The sequence below is a fragment of the Tetranychus urticae genome, chromosome 3, assembly GCF_039701765.1.
Source record: "Tetranychus urticae isolate SD_2017Ah chromosome 3, NJAU_TeUrti_SD_1.0, whole genome shotgun sequence".
Lineage (NCBI taxonomy): Eukaryota > Metazoa > Arthropoda > Arachnida > Trombidiformes > Tetranychidae > Tetranychus > Tetranychus urticae.
The window spans coordinates 4,049,890-4,063,653 of NC_142960.1; the positions used below are offsets into that span (position 1 = coordinate 4,049,890).

At 32.4% G+C, this 13,764-nt stretch overlaps 1 protein-coding gene and 1 long non-coding RNA gene across 3 annotated transcripts in view; one reads left to right on the top strand and one right to left on the bottom strand.

Annotated features, from left to right (window-relative positions):
• The window catches only part of pros (homeobox protein prospero), a 39,786-nt gene that overhangs the window by 21,013 nt on the left and 5,009 nt on the right, over window positions 1-13,764 (bottom strand). Inside the window, exon 3 of one of the 2 annotated variants that reach the window (XM_015939501.3) lies at window positions 5,668-5,713. The gene's annotated coding sequence lies outside the window, so the exon portion shown is untranslated. Of the gene's footprint in view, window positions 1-4,931; window positions 5,061-5,667; window positions 5,714-13,764 lie in introns of those variants that run through there. The other variant, XM_025162653.2, reaches the window with a different exon arrangement.
• LOC107371423 (uncharacterized) lies at window positions 9,367-10,646 on the top strand. Its single transcript, XR_001570793.3, has 2 exons — window positions 9,367-9,798; window positions 10,337-10,646. It is a non-coding gene; the product is annotated as an uncharacterized LOC107371423 (long non-coding RNA).

A 13,764-nucleotide genomic window follows, 5' to 3' on the forward strand; every position in this document is an offset into this window, starting at 1 on the left:
ATCAGTTGACATGGCATTTCATTGGTGGGCAGAAATGGCGACCAAAAAAGTTGAACATCTTTGCACTGATAAAGTTAATCGGAATAAAATTATTCAATTTGATTATCAATTGTTCAGATGATTGTCAGTGAATCAAATGCTATTTTTAATTATTACACTTAATGCGCAGTTAGTGTCAAGTCCAATGTTCATTTAAACTTCTTTAATCTTTAAAACTCTTTTTTGGGATTCTTTTCATGGAAACACTGAGCAAAGCAAAAGATTAACCTTTTATCGCTCAACGCTTTTACCTATCAGTTTTTGTCGACTGATTAATGCATTCCAATGGAAACTACATCATCTTACACATGAAACACTGATCAACACTTTGATTGGAAAAGAAAATTTTCTAATTGTTATCATTTGTGGAACAAAATTTTACTTTTATTTCCAATTCTAATTGCAAAGGAATCCACTTCTCCCGGATATCCACAATAATCAGAAGTAAAGTTCATTAGTATTGATGAAAGTTTCCGGTTAAACAGATTTCATTATAAAAGTTATACTAAACTGTTAGATTCAGGTTGTGATATATTCAGTTTAATTTCACTATTTTGTGTGTCATGCAAGTTTCGATGATAAAAAAAGATGCTAAGTGAGCGAGAGAAGAGTCATGATTGTTTATCAATTGGTTTACAAATTAATCTGATGAAAACCAGAATTGGAAAGGAATAGACAAAATGAGGTGAAAAGAGCACAAAAGGCAAGATAATAGTTTTGAGTAAAGAAGCAAAAATGACGCAAAAACAAGAGTAAAAAAGCAAAAGTGAAATCATCTGTTGAAAAGATTAACACTGAAAACTTTGGATTCCTGTAACATCTTCAAACGGAAGTGAAATTGTCTGTTCCAAAAGTGCCGTTTCCGTTAGATACGAAACTCAAAGAGTCTGACCTTGCAAGATTAAGAGACTTGTGCACTTTTCAAGATAATGCGATCATTCGAAGAGAAGAAGAAGAAGAAAGAAGGAAAAAAATGATAAAGGGTGTTCCACAAGTAAGGCGACAAAACTTTAATCTGATATACCTCATAAACGACTTAGCTAAAATTAGTTTAAATCGTATATTCAGATTCTTTAGAATTTCAGCATTCTATCGATATAAATTTTGTTGTACTTTGATAATTAATTAGCCACAAAAGCGATTATCAAGTGAGGTGCTACATGAGCATGTTTGCCAAACCCTATGGGATAAAGAAAGTGAAGTTTCAAAACACAGTCCAAAACTTACTGATTTAATCGCCTGAAGCTTATATAATGGCCAATTTTCGGACTTAAAGTGATTAGATATACTTAAAATCTCAGTCTGCAACGACTAGATGCATTATTTTTTAAATTATCTAAAAATAAATAGCTTAAAATCCCACAAATTAGCTTGGCAAACAATTAATTTTTCACCCTCAAATAAAGTTACATAAAATTAAAACAAAATAGTAGAAATCAATTCTATTTTGATTTTTATATTGTTTAAACTATCATCTTTGACATTCCAAAAATCTGAAGCGATCTATCAATTGGGATTAAAATGATTTAGTTTTGAAAGTTGTCGCCTTACTTATGGAACACCCTTTAAAAAAAGAAGCAAATTTCATCCTCATCTTCCTGCAACAGAATGCAGAAAAAGAAGGGAAAAAAAGAGATTTCCTTGAAAGGTAAATTACAGCTTCTGCTTGCACTTGATATTAAGATGTTGCCCGAGTTAACCTCAAGAAAATTATTGTTAGCTAACAGACGCTTATCCACGCGACTCGCGGTGAAAGTGAACGAAAGATGAGGAAGAAAAGAAGAGAAGAGAAAAGAAGGAAAAAAAGATGAATGAAGAAGAATGAAGAAGGAAGAAAGTAAAGAATGAAAGGAAAGTCATTCCTAAAACCTTAGCACGCGTCTTTGCCCAACAAGCTTTGCTCCTTGTTAGCGCTACTTGTTACCATTTTTTATTGTATTTTTTGCATCACTTTTTTTTCTACCTTTTTTCACTTTCTTCTTCTTCTCGTTTATCATCTTTTATTATATCACTTTCTTCCTCTCTACCAGCATTTACAACGGAAAAACTTGACCTGAAAAGAGCGATCGGAGAAGGAAAGTAAAGAGAAGACAAAAGAAGAAGAAATGATAATTTTGTGCTGATGTCGATGTGGGTTTGGGTTTCCCGCTTTTTATGTGAGTCACTCTACAAGGAACGGTTAGAGGTTAAAAAACTATTTCAGATGAAGACAACTTTTCTTTACTTTCTTTTTTTGTACCTTTTCTCTCTTCTTTCCAAGCATTTTGCAAAGGTAAAGCAGATGCAATGAGATTTTGTTCATGTTTACTTCATCATCATTGAGAAGTTGCTTTCTCATCTTTTTACTTCTGTTTTTTTTGCTGAAAATCTTGATTCAATTGTTTTGCTAAACTGTATTGCACCTTTCATGCCATCAATCAGATTAATCAGAACTTTTAGTTTCCAGGAGAAGAAAAGGTTAGAAAAGAAGAAGAAGAAAAATATTGTAATCTCAATGATCGCCTGAAACAGTTGACTAATTTAACAGTTGAAGGAAGACAAAATGAAAAGGTAAACAAAAGATGAAAAAACATTGTTACCTTGGTGAGAAGTGAAAAGGTGAAATAGATTTGAAAATGGCGAGAAGATGATTAGCTAATAATAATAGAGTTGAAAGAGAATGGAATAACCTTAATCTTAAATTTATCTTTTATTTCTGTTCTCTTTTTTTCTCTCTCTCTCTCCCTGTTCTCATGTTTAATAACAAGTTAATAATGTATGGATTGTTGGTTGAATGGACACAAGAAACAGACTGGACTAAAGAGTGACGATCAATTTAAAGTGTTCTCTACCTTAAAGATTAATCCAAGCGAATCCAGAGTTATCAAGGTTGATAGTCACACAAAATATAATTAAAGCTTCCCCACGATCTCATCTCTCAAATGGTTCAAGAAGATGAACCAAAAGAGATGAAAATATATATCAAGCTGACCTTTACCCTCCTTCATCATCTTCATCATTTGATGTTCAACGGTTTTTTTTTCATCTCAAAGGCAACAAGAAGAAGAAGAAAACATGAAAACTGTTGTTTCTTGGAGCGCATAAAAGGTCCCAAGGATCAAGTCGAGTCAAGGCAGAGGCGGTGGGAGGTTGTAAGGATGAGATGTGGATGAGGGGAGAATGAAGATGAATGGGTTTGATGGATTAAATGGTGAGACAAGAAAATGAAAGTTTTTCTTCTTCTTCTTTGCAAAAGGTAATTTGTTGATGGCACGGGTATGTGATATGCTTGGCTTACATTGGTAATTGTTACAGACCATCAATGATGAGTTTTAATGGACAAACAATGATAACAAGGATAACACTTAATGAAGCTTTTACCGTTATTCAGGTTTAAAGGTGAAAACTTTTTTCTTGTTCACATTTAACGATGAACTTGCAAGTTTTAAGCAACTCGACAACGTCAACAATTTGCTTAATTAAAAGCTAAACAGTGAAACAAAAAAAAAGTGGTTGAAAAAATGAATCTTTTGATTAAAAAAGAAAGGTTGATCAAGTCGACTAAGTCAATATTTACCTGGTTTCTCATTGAATCAAAATATTTCATCTCTTTGCTCATCATTTTACCTCTCATCTTAAGTCGAGAGTTGGTAAAGGTTGGCAACATGCAAAGTTGAAAAAAAACTAATTAAACTCTTGATTAAAGTTGATCAAAAGTCAATGAAGAGCTGGTAAAATGTTGAGACCAGAGAACTGAGTTTACACTTTTGACAATCTTTTAAATCAATAATGAATGTTGATTTGAAATGTTGATATGAAAAAAAAGAGAAAAGGAAAAAAAATGAAAGCGACTTTACTCCAGATTTTTTAAGGTAACAAGAAACACCCTTTGTAACTATTAATGATAATATAACAATAAAATAACAAGGTAACCTAACCTTAACAGGGAAGGTCAACAAAAGGTCTAAACAAAAGAAACTCCTATTTTTAAGGTTCCTTTTCCTTCGGAATCTTACAAGAATAGACTTGGAATAAACGGAAATAGTTGAGCTTTATTAAGCTAATTGTAGGACAGCAAAGGACAAAAGGAGTAATCAAATTAACATTGTTAACTTGTTTGGTGACTTTATCTACTTCTTGTCAATCGGAAGTTTCAATAAACAAAGAAGATAATGCAAGACTAAAAGTGAGAGAAGATGATGAGGATGAAAAGAGGGCGAAATAAGAGATAGACAGGAAAAGATGTTGAAAAGGTAAGTAAAGTTCCGTTGATCACGCTCCAGCTAATTTACTCTATGGTTAAGGTTTGGAACGGAAAAAGTCCACGAGACTTTCTTTTCTCTCAACGGTAACTGACCTGACTTTTGTTTCTATTTTTGTGTCTCTAGTCTCATCCCTTTTCCCACGATTGTCTTGTTATGTATTCAAGGGAAATGGTCACACTCTTGTTAACCTTTGACACTTAAACTCTTTGGAAACCTTTTATCAGTTGAAGATGAGACTGGACTGTCCTGAGCTGATTAAATGGTCCTTTTCATTTGCTTCAAAAAAGTAACTCAATCAAGCCTAACTTTGATCAACAAGTCAATAAGTTTGTCATAAGTTTTCTAGAGCTTAAAGGTTGTCAAAATTGTTTTGTTTTTGTTTCAGTGAAAACAAACAAATTTTTGTTAACACATCAAGTAAATTGATATGCAATTGAAACGCTTTTCATCTTCCTCTTCATCTTCCCTTTCTCTTCTCTCTTTCAATCTCTCTCTCATTTATCATATTTTGCACACTCATTTACCATTTGTACAAATTGACAGTTATTCAAGTAATTATAAATTGTCTTAAAAAACGCCTTCGCTGTTGCTAATGATTGATTAACTAATGTCATCTTGATATGCTTTTCACATTCATGTTGGTCTTACCTTGTATGGTATATTAACTCCTTAAAGATGGGTTTACACAGTGAAAATGAATGGCACAAAATGAACATGAAAAAATATCAATGAATTTGATTTCCTTTGATAACTTTGGTTATTCAGTGAAACTTAATTGCAAGTAACATTAAATGTTAAACAAAAGGTTGCTAGAGATAAAGAAACACCTTTTTTAGGTAAAGACGGATGAGAGGGGGAAGAGAGATGGCAAGGGATAAATTGAGATCTCGAATGTGTGTTTAATTGAATGTGCATGAAAATGATGAACGAAACACAGACACACAAACTAAAGAGAGAAAAGTGAGAAAAATGAAAGGAAGGAAGATGAGATGATATGTCATGAGCCTTGGAACAAAAAGATAATCCTAGGAAAGGAAACAAAGATGAGAGTGACAACCTTAACCACATGTCATCTTCATCTTTATTTTCATGTTGATGATGATGATTATAATGAACATCTGATGGATAAAATATGAACAACACTTAATACACAAATTGAATTAAGAAGAAGAGAAGTTTCAGTTTCACATCTTTCATCGTTTAATGCTAATGCAGATAGACTTGAATCTGATCATTTTATGCAAAAAAATGATAAGTGATAAAGTTGACTGAAATGTTATCGTTTTTGTATCACAAATGAAATGCAAAACGATAAATGGCAAATCAACTTTGGCTAATGAAGTAAGTTGCTGAAGGTAAATGGTAAGAAGTGTGAGTGACTTACCGTTAATTGTGAAGTTGAAAGTCTTGAGTAACAGGAAACTGTTTAACTGTTAGTGTTGATTAATTGTATTCCCATGGTTAAGGTGAGTTGATTGCGTTGTAATTGAGATGAATTGAAACAAATGAAAAGAAATGATTGGTTTAATCACATTGTACACATTGTAAGTTGTTTAATGGTTTTCATGAGGTTTGATGTTATTTGATGAGAAACGAGCGACTAACTGTTATAAGAAAAGGCAATACCTCGAAAAGGGCACCTCAAGTCGATTTTGAGGAGGAGCGAGATGATGGGGATGAAGAAGAAGAAGAAGAAGATGCAGGAGGAAAAGGAGGAGAAGATGGAGAGAGGGAGAAAGAGAGTAATCCAAGTAGAACGGATATCATTTAAAGTAAAAAGAAATGAAATTGTCGTCAGAAAAAAGGTTTTTTTTCTCTGCTTTTCAGTGAAAAAAAAGTTTTCGACAATTTATTTTGTCTTTTTTTGCTTCTTAGGATAGTGGGTTAAGATGATGGATAAAGGCAACGGGATTCAATACTGTTCATTTGAAGACTAAACAACAACAACAGTTTGTACCTTTTGGGGGAGGAAGAAGGAGGTGTTTACACCTGGTTACCTTTAACCTCTTTTACTCCTTCTTAAGAAAGTATTAACAACCGTTTGAAGCTTCTTCTTTTCGGGCAAGCTTTTACTTCAATCGAATAAAAGTTTGCAATTTTTCATCTTTTTCAAGTTTTAGTCAAGTAAATCAATTTTTGGTTTGTCTAGTTGAGCAAGTTTAGTGTTGAAACAAATCATCATTTGGTTGAGTTTAGCCTTTAGGCCAGAGATTGAGTAATTTGAAAATTTTGCGATAAAATGGAGTTCGAAATTGTGAAAGATTTTGAGTTTATCAAACTTTTAAAGCTTCAAAGGGCACTAAATGGGTGAATGGGCTTAGAATTTGAAATTTTATTCAAAATGAACTTTGATAGTCAAATGATCATTGCTTTGTTTGTTGCAGTTTTGATAACAATTGTCTCATTTTGATTTAGCTTTTGAAGTTTCACTTTTATGTCGAACTTTTTTCAAGGCAAAATTTGGCTAAAAATTAGTTCTTTTCAAATTTTCTTGTAATTTATCATTTGTTATCATTTCTCTTCATTTGAATATTTTTTTATACTAAAGATCCTTGAATTTGGGTGACCTCGAATGTGACTTATGACATGTGTCTAGTGATGAAGAGGAAAGTAATTTTGGTCTGTTTTCTTGGACAATAGACTGAAACTAGTAACCTAAATAACAAAAGAAAAAACATTTTTACCTCGAAAAATTACCTTGGAGTTTTTGGCACGAGTCGCGAAAAGCTGTACAATGCAAGGTCTAAAAGAAGAAGGAGGATGATGATTGGGGAGAGAGTTCATCAGGTGGTGAAGATTGTTGTCTTTAAGAAGCTGATAGGTTAAGAGTGGAGGTCAGTGCCACTGTCAATTGTACTTAAATTGGGTCAATAACATCCATCGAATAGCATCTTTCAATACAAAATATCGCACGCGTTACGCGACATCAAACAAAAAGCTCGAGAGAGAGAGAAGAAAAAGAAAGACCCAAAATAATGATTATGATATATATATATCTACATACATAAATATAAATATAAGAAGGTAAATTGAACAATACAATTTTCTTCGTCTTCATCTTCGTCCCAACAATGAATGTACAAAATCTTAGGGGTGACTTAAATTCGATCACCTTACTTCCTTTCCTTTCATAAGTCGAAGAAGATGTCGCGTGATTTGCGCGTGCAACACTAACAGTATTGTCAAGTATATTAGTGAAAGCTGTTTCTTCTTGTTACCACATTTGCAAAGGCCAACATTTGAATGGAAGAGAAAAAAGAACAAGAAAAATGTTCATCTTATCTTGGCACGAGTCGAGTGTTGACCTCGATCCAAGAGTTGTGGGTGTTGGAGGCACATTAAGCAAGGTGTTCAAAAGCCAAAGCAGACTGTAAGACGCTTTCATAAACCGTTTCCTTCGTCTTAACATTTCCCAATTGCAACAGCTGGACATTTCACTTTCACTTTTTCAAGACGAAGGTAAAAAAGACTCAGAAAAAAATGATGAACAAAAGATGCAAAAAAGAGATGAAAAAAGGTAGAAAAAAAAGTCTCTCTAAACAATATCTTTTTTTAATAGTTGAAGGGAAATGACAAAAACCGTTTTTGCCGATGAAATGATTTCTTTTATCTTTTTTCATGTCTTTTTTATCATTTGGGTTTAATAATGAAAAATCTGTCTTCTTTGTTAATCAATTGAAGCAACTTAACTGTAATTGCTAATGTTGACCAGAAAAGGTCAAATTAACCGTTTTCTTAAATTGTTTAAACATTTACTTCAACGTTGTTACCTCAAGGCAATAAGATGTAACTGTTAAGGTAAACAGATGAATGTAAATGTTGAAGTTAATTGGGAAAAGCATCTTAAGACAGTTTTGATAAACTGTGTAAACCAAATGTCGTTAAACGTCAACTGGCAAACCTTAAGAAAGTTATCATTCCAAGTTGCGTGTTTGATAATGATAATTATAAAGGAAAGGCGTTCTCATGAGACGCGTGCCAAGCTTCAACTTCAATGGTATTATCGCCATTCCTCATCTTCTTAACCTGTTTAACGGGAATTTGCCTTTTCTCCTTTTCTTCCTTTCTCTTCTTTACACCAGCCCCAGAATGGTGCTGAGTGTTTACACCAGCCCCAGAATGGTGCTGAGTGTATATTATTATTCACTTCTCACTGATAAGGCATAGACTCTCAGCATTGCTCTCTATTAAAAAAATCAATTTTCATGTAAACAATTGGTTTATCAAAATTAAGACTTAAAATTTTGATAAAGCAATTGCTATCTTGAAAATTGATTTTTTTAATAGAGAGCAATGCTTAATATCTTATCTATTTAATGTATAATATTGAATATTGTAGATTTCAACATTAACTAATTGTTGAAAACCGTCCCCAAAAAGGGGCTGGTGTTATTTTGCTTTAGCAAAATATTTATCCTTCGCTAGTCTACCTTTGGTTCCACCTTTTACCGGTCACTTTTTTTAAGAAGCTGTTAACTTCCGTTGATAATTAGTTGACTCACTGGCAAGGAAATGTTTCCAAAGATATTTACGTTCTTCTTGGCTGATTCTGAGAACATTTTTCTACCTTTATTATCAATATTTTATTCGCTTCAATGTTGGCTTTTCTTGACTTTGGTCTTGGCTTTTTTTGCGCTTGTTTTTAGGTGACTTTTATCAGTCTTTTTTATTTCATTTTTAAATTGTTTGGTGTTGCTTTCTGGTGTTCATTAAGATGATTGGAAACAACTGGTTTATTAATTAGTAAAGACTTGCTGCTTTTCACTTTAGATTGATTTCAGTCTTTTATTTAATTGATTGTCGCGATTGTTTCGACAATTGTTTTGCTCCTTCTTCAATGTAAATATGTTTCACCTGCAAACTGTTTTCCCATTTCAAGTACCACCCTCAACTAGTCGTGAAATTTAGGATAAAGAATCAAATTACCTTCAAGGAAATCATTAAATGCTGTCTTAAAATTCACTCTAATTGAGTTTAATGATGTATTTGCCTTTGCTTTTTGTCAATTCAATCTAACCGCGTCAACGACACTAATGACCCCTAGTATTGGTTTGCTAAGTAGGGTTAAGAAAATTCAATTTTCTTAGTTAACCGTTTTCTTAAATTTAAGACAAATGTTTAATTAATTTTGTTTTCCTGTTTAACTGTTTATTCATCTAAAATTTTTAGCCAATTGCTAATGAAGTTCAACTTATTCTGAACCAGGTTATTTAATCAGACTATTTACTTTCTTCATGTAGATCACCTTGAATTGAATATTGTTGTTCTTAAGCCTAGTAAGCTTTGGTTGCCTTTATACATAATCATTGAGGATAAATGCTGTTGAAAAACCTTTGACGGATAAATGGACTAGCTAGATGGACAAGAAACGGATCTGACTGTGGCTGTTAGGAACTCCATTTTATATGTCATGAGAAGGATTCGAGTCTCTCTTCATTATGGTTAATTTTGGTTGTATATCCTGAATTCACATGAATAACTTGCCTCAACCCGAATTGCTTTTTTCAAAAAACCAGTTAGTTAACCATAAATGTGTTCATAATTTGGTGCTTGATTGTCAAATGAAATCATCAAGAGTAGCTTTTATTGTGGTTTCACATAATTTTCAATTGTTTTTTCTCACTGTTCCTGAGTTTCAATTAATACGGAATTGAGATCAAATTCAATTGAAATGAGATTCAATCATTGTGTTCTTTTTATATGGAAGATGAACTTTGATTAAAATAGAAGAAATGGTGATGAAAAAAAACTAGTGATTCTTCTTCATCATCGGGTTTTTCCACCAACAGTTGTTTCTCATCTTGAAAAAAAATTTAACATCATTTTTCTTTATCTTCTCATCATCACCAAATGAGGACAAAATCACCATAAGTTTGAAAAGATGAGGTTATTATCATTTGACTTTCAAGTTTCCATGTTAACATAACTTTATCATTCAACAGATTTTTACCTTTCCTTTCATGTCATTCAATCTAATTTACACATTTTTCATTTCCTCATCCTTCTCATCTTTCACCCTCTCATCCTCATTATCATCAAACATGATAATCCAGATTAAAACTGTTCGCTTCTTACATAATCAAAGCCACCAAGTAATCTTTGAACAAAGGAGGAGGAAAAGGAATTCATATGTAGACTAAAGAGAGAGAAAAGTTTCTTGAAGAAAATGATTCAAAGGTATTCTGAAAGTTACCCCAAGCCCAAGTTCCCGGTGCTGCTGACCAAGCAATAACTTCAAGTGAATTGAGTTTCAACCATGAGAAACAAAAAAAAAGAGGAGAAATTAAAATGGAATCAAGAATAAGATTAAGACTGGAAACAAGACATTGGAACGCAATAAACGTTGATATGATAACATATGAATAATGTGACCCTGACTTTCTTTTGTTTCTTTTTCTTTGTTCTTCGTTCAATTAATCAGGCTGAACAATCTGAAATTGAAAATAGAAGCTTTAACCAAGAAAAGTGAAACAAAAGTAAAAATTGTAAACAAAACCAGATAACTGAATAGGAAATTTATGGAAACGAGAAACTGTTCAACACCAATTCCACTTATGCCCTTTGAGCTTTTTCTTAGTCCCCTCACTGGGTAAGAGAGGGAAGAGCGAAAGAATTGATGATAAATTAATTATCATGATGATGATGAGAATGCGAAGTAAAATGATTTAAACAATAGACTAAATACAAATAATGTGAGAAGAAAAAAAAGTAATTGTAATCAATTTCTTTTTTTGTCTTTTCTGATCAAGGATAAATTTACCTCAATATTTATCTGATTGATTCATTTTGCAGGGAGAAAGTGAAAGATGAAGAAGATGGTAAAAGAAGCCAAAAAGTGAGAGGAAAATTGAACAAAAAAAAAGAGACAAAATTATTGTAAAGATGATGAGAAACGCAATGATTAAGTTGTTCCTAACCAAGTAAACAGAATCTCATTTTGCTCAGATTTTATTTACAATGTAATCAATTAATCATTGAAGGGTGAAGTATAAAAGTTAATATTAAACGTATTAAATTAGCACTAATTGCTAAAAGTCTATTAACATGTACAAATGTGTACTGTTAGGTTTTCATGTATAATGATGATTTAGGTTTTTGTTGAGGAAAACCAAAGAACCTGAATCTAATGTTATTAGATATTCAATGACCCAATTGAACAGGTAAATGTTGTAATATTAATGATAATAATATTAATAATAATAATGGTGAAAAAAAATAACGGAAAGCTTATCATTGTAATGGTGCAATGAAAACAAAAACATGAGAAGCTGAAGAAAACAGATAAACTACAGAATTGAATATCATAATGATAATAATAAATGTTGTTTGAAACTTATGTTTTTCATTGAGCATAATATTAGCAGCATTTTTTGATTGCGCCGTTTCCATTTGTCGACCTAAATTGGCTGTAAAATGGAAAGAGGCAAAAATTGGAAAACAAGAAAATGGGAAGAAAATTTATCATCATCTTATGATGATGAGAATGATGATGATGGTGGAAAAATGATAGACAGAGTGAAGAGAGAGAGAGAGAGACGATTGAATTGCCAATCACAGGTGATGTTGGGTAAGGAGAAGCAATGACTTGACTCTTTTCACTCAACTACTGATTCAGCTTGAAGAAACTGAATCAGATGAATTCAACATTTTCAACTTTGGTCTTTCTCTTTTTGTTACCTTTAATGACCGCTGCTTAGATTAAATTTGATGAACCATGAGAAAATGTATTTAGAGAAAAGGACAAATCTTTTTTCCATTCTGTTTATACATGGTAATAATCATGGTTATGGTAAAGATTATGAAATTGTCAATTCTCTTCATGATAATTAATGAAATTTGCAGGTAAAATTGAGAGACTCAAGTGACTTTAAATAAGGCTACTTTTGGCTCGCTTTGTTTTTACCTTACTTCCTATCATTTTCAGTTTCTGGTCAAAATAAATGGTAATCGTGAATTGAATTATCAATTAGTTTAACGAGAAGCAAGATGAAGACTGATGATGATAATGTTGGCAATAAAATGATGAGAAGCAAGAAAAGTTTGCATAACTTTGAAACATTAAAATAACAAGCTGAGCCCTCGATCATGGCTGATCGTAAATTTCTTTTCACTGAATACAATAGATTCAATCCAAATTTAAAGACTCGAACTGTTGATTAAAAATCATTGTCAATGAGAAAAACTAAAGAATTTTCGTTGATTTTGAGAGTTGTACAGTTGGAGCACCAGATATTTAACTTACTCTTTGCTCGAAAGACAGTTTAACATATACTCCTAACCCAACAATAAACCATCAATCTGAATACAAAAAAAGTTTTTCCCCCAAAGTCAATAATAAAAGATACGGATTCTGCATTTTTTCCCCCACCCTGTTTAAACGCTGATTTCTCAGTAACCTGAATTCCGAGAAAGCTCTGACTATTTTTCGTAATTGAAGTTCAATCAGGGCTATCATTCTATGTGAAAATTTCCTTTAGAATCCGTTTAGTTTGGGCACAATCTTCCCGCAAAAATTTCATAGTTTGACTTTATATATTGTATAGATTGGTTGTTGGGAGAGAAGAGGAAAAACTTGGAATAATGAAGCAGATTTTCAGTCCGGAATTATCATGTTTCACTTGAATAACTGAAGATGGAAGATTGCAAAATTATTGATAAATTTGTAACAAACGATTAGATTTTGTTTAATTTAGTTTTGTCCAGTAAAGTTGACCTTTCGTTTATGCTCTTTCAAATTTTACGTTTTATTTCTAGTCTTATTATATTGCTGTGTTAACATTGAATAGTTATTAGTTGCTTTGGATGAGCTTCAATTCAATGACATTGGGTTGGGTTTGCTTGGATTAGGTTGTCAATGACTTTGAAATTGTCTCAAGAGACGCTTAAATTGAACTGTTGATAATCACGAAACCATGAAGGCTTTCTTTTCTTATGTCATCAAGGAAAGTGCTTTTAACGGTTCAACACTAAAAGTTTGCATTGTAAAACATTGAATCATCGAGATCATTCTGTAAAAATGAACATGGAAGTCACTAAGAAAAACCATTTTGTGCAATTTCAATGTTCAGTGAAATTTCATTTCGTGATCAGGGATCAGAGTTCAAATGACTTCGAAAATTCAAAGATTTATAGAAATGGTTCTAATGGTTGATCGGGATTTCGACTTAGACATGTCATTCAATTCAAATTTTGACCATTTTTGTTCATGTTCCAAACTGAGAAAACGAACAGCGGTCAATAAATTTTCACGAAATTGCGCGATAAAAAGCTTGCGAGTAAAAATGACACAATTTCAGTAACTTGCATTTCGATAGAGCTTCGTTCATTAAATCTTACATCTGAAACTCGAAAATTTATTCAATCGAATCTGTTTCGATTTTTGCGACCTTCATTTGAAAACTCGAAGATATAAACTCAATGATTTCGCTGTGGTTTCCAATGTAGACTTGAAAGGTTCTGAAAACCTCTGAAGCTCAAAGAT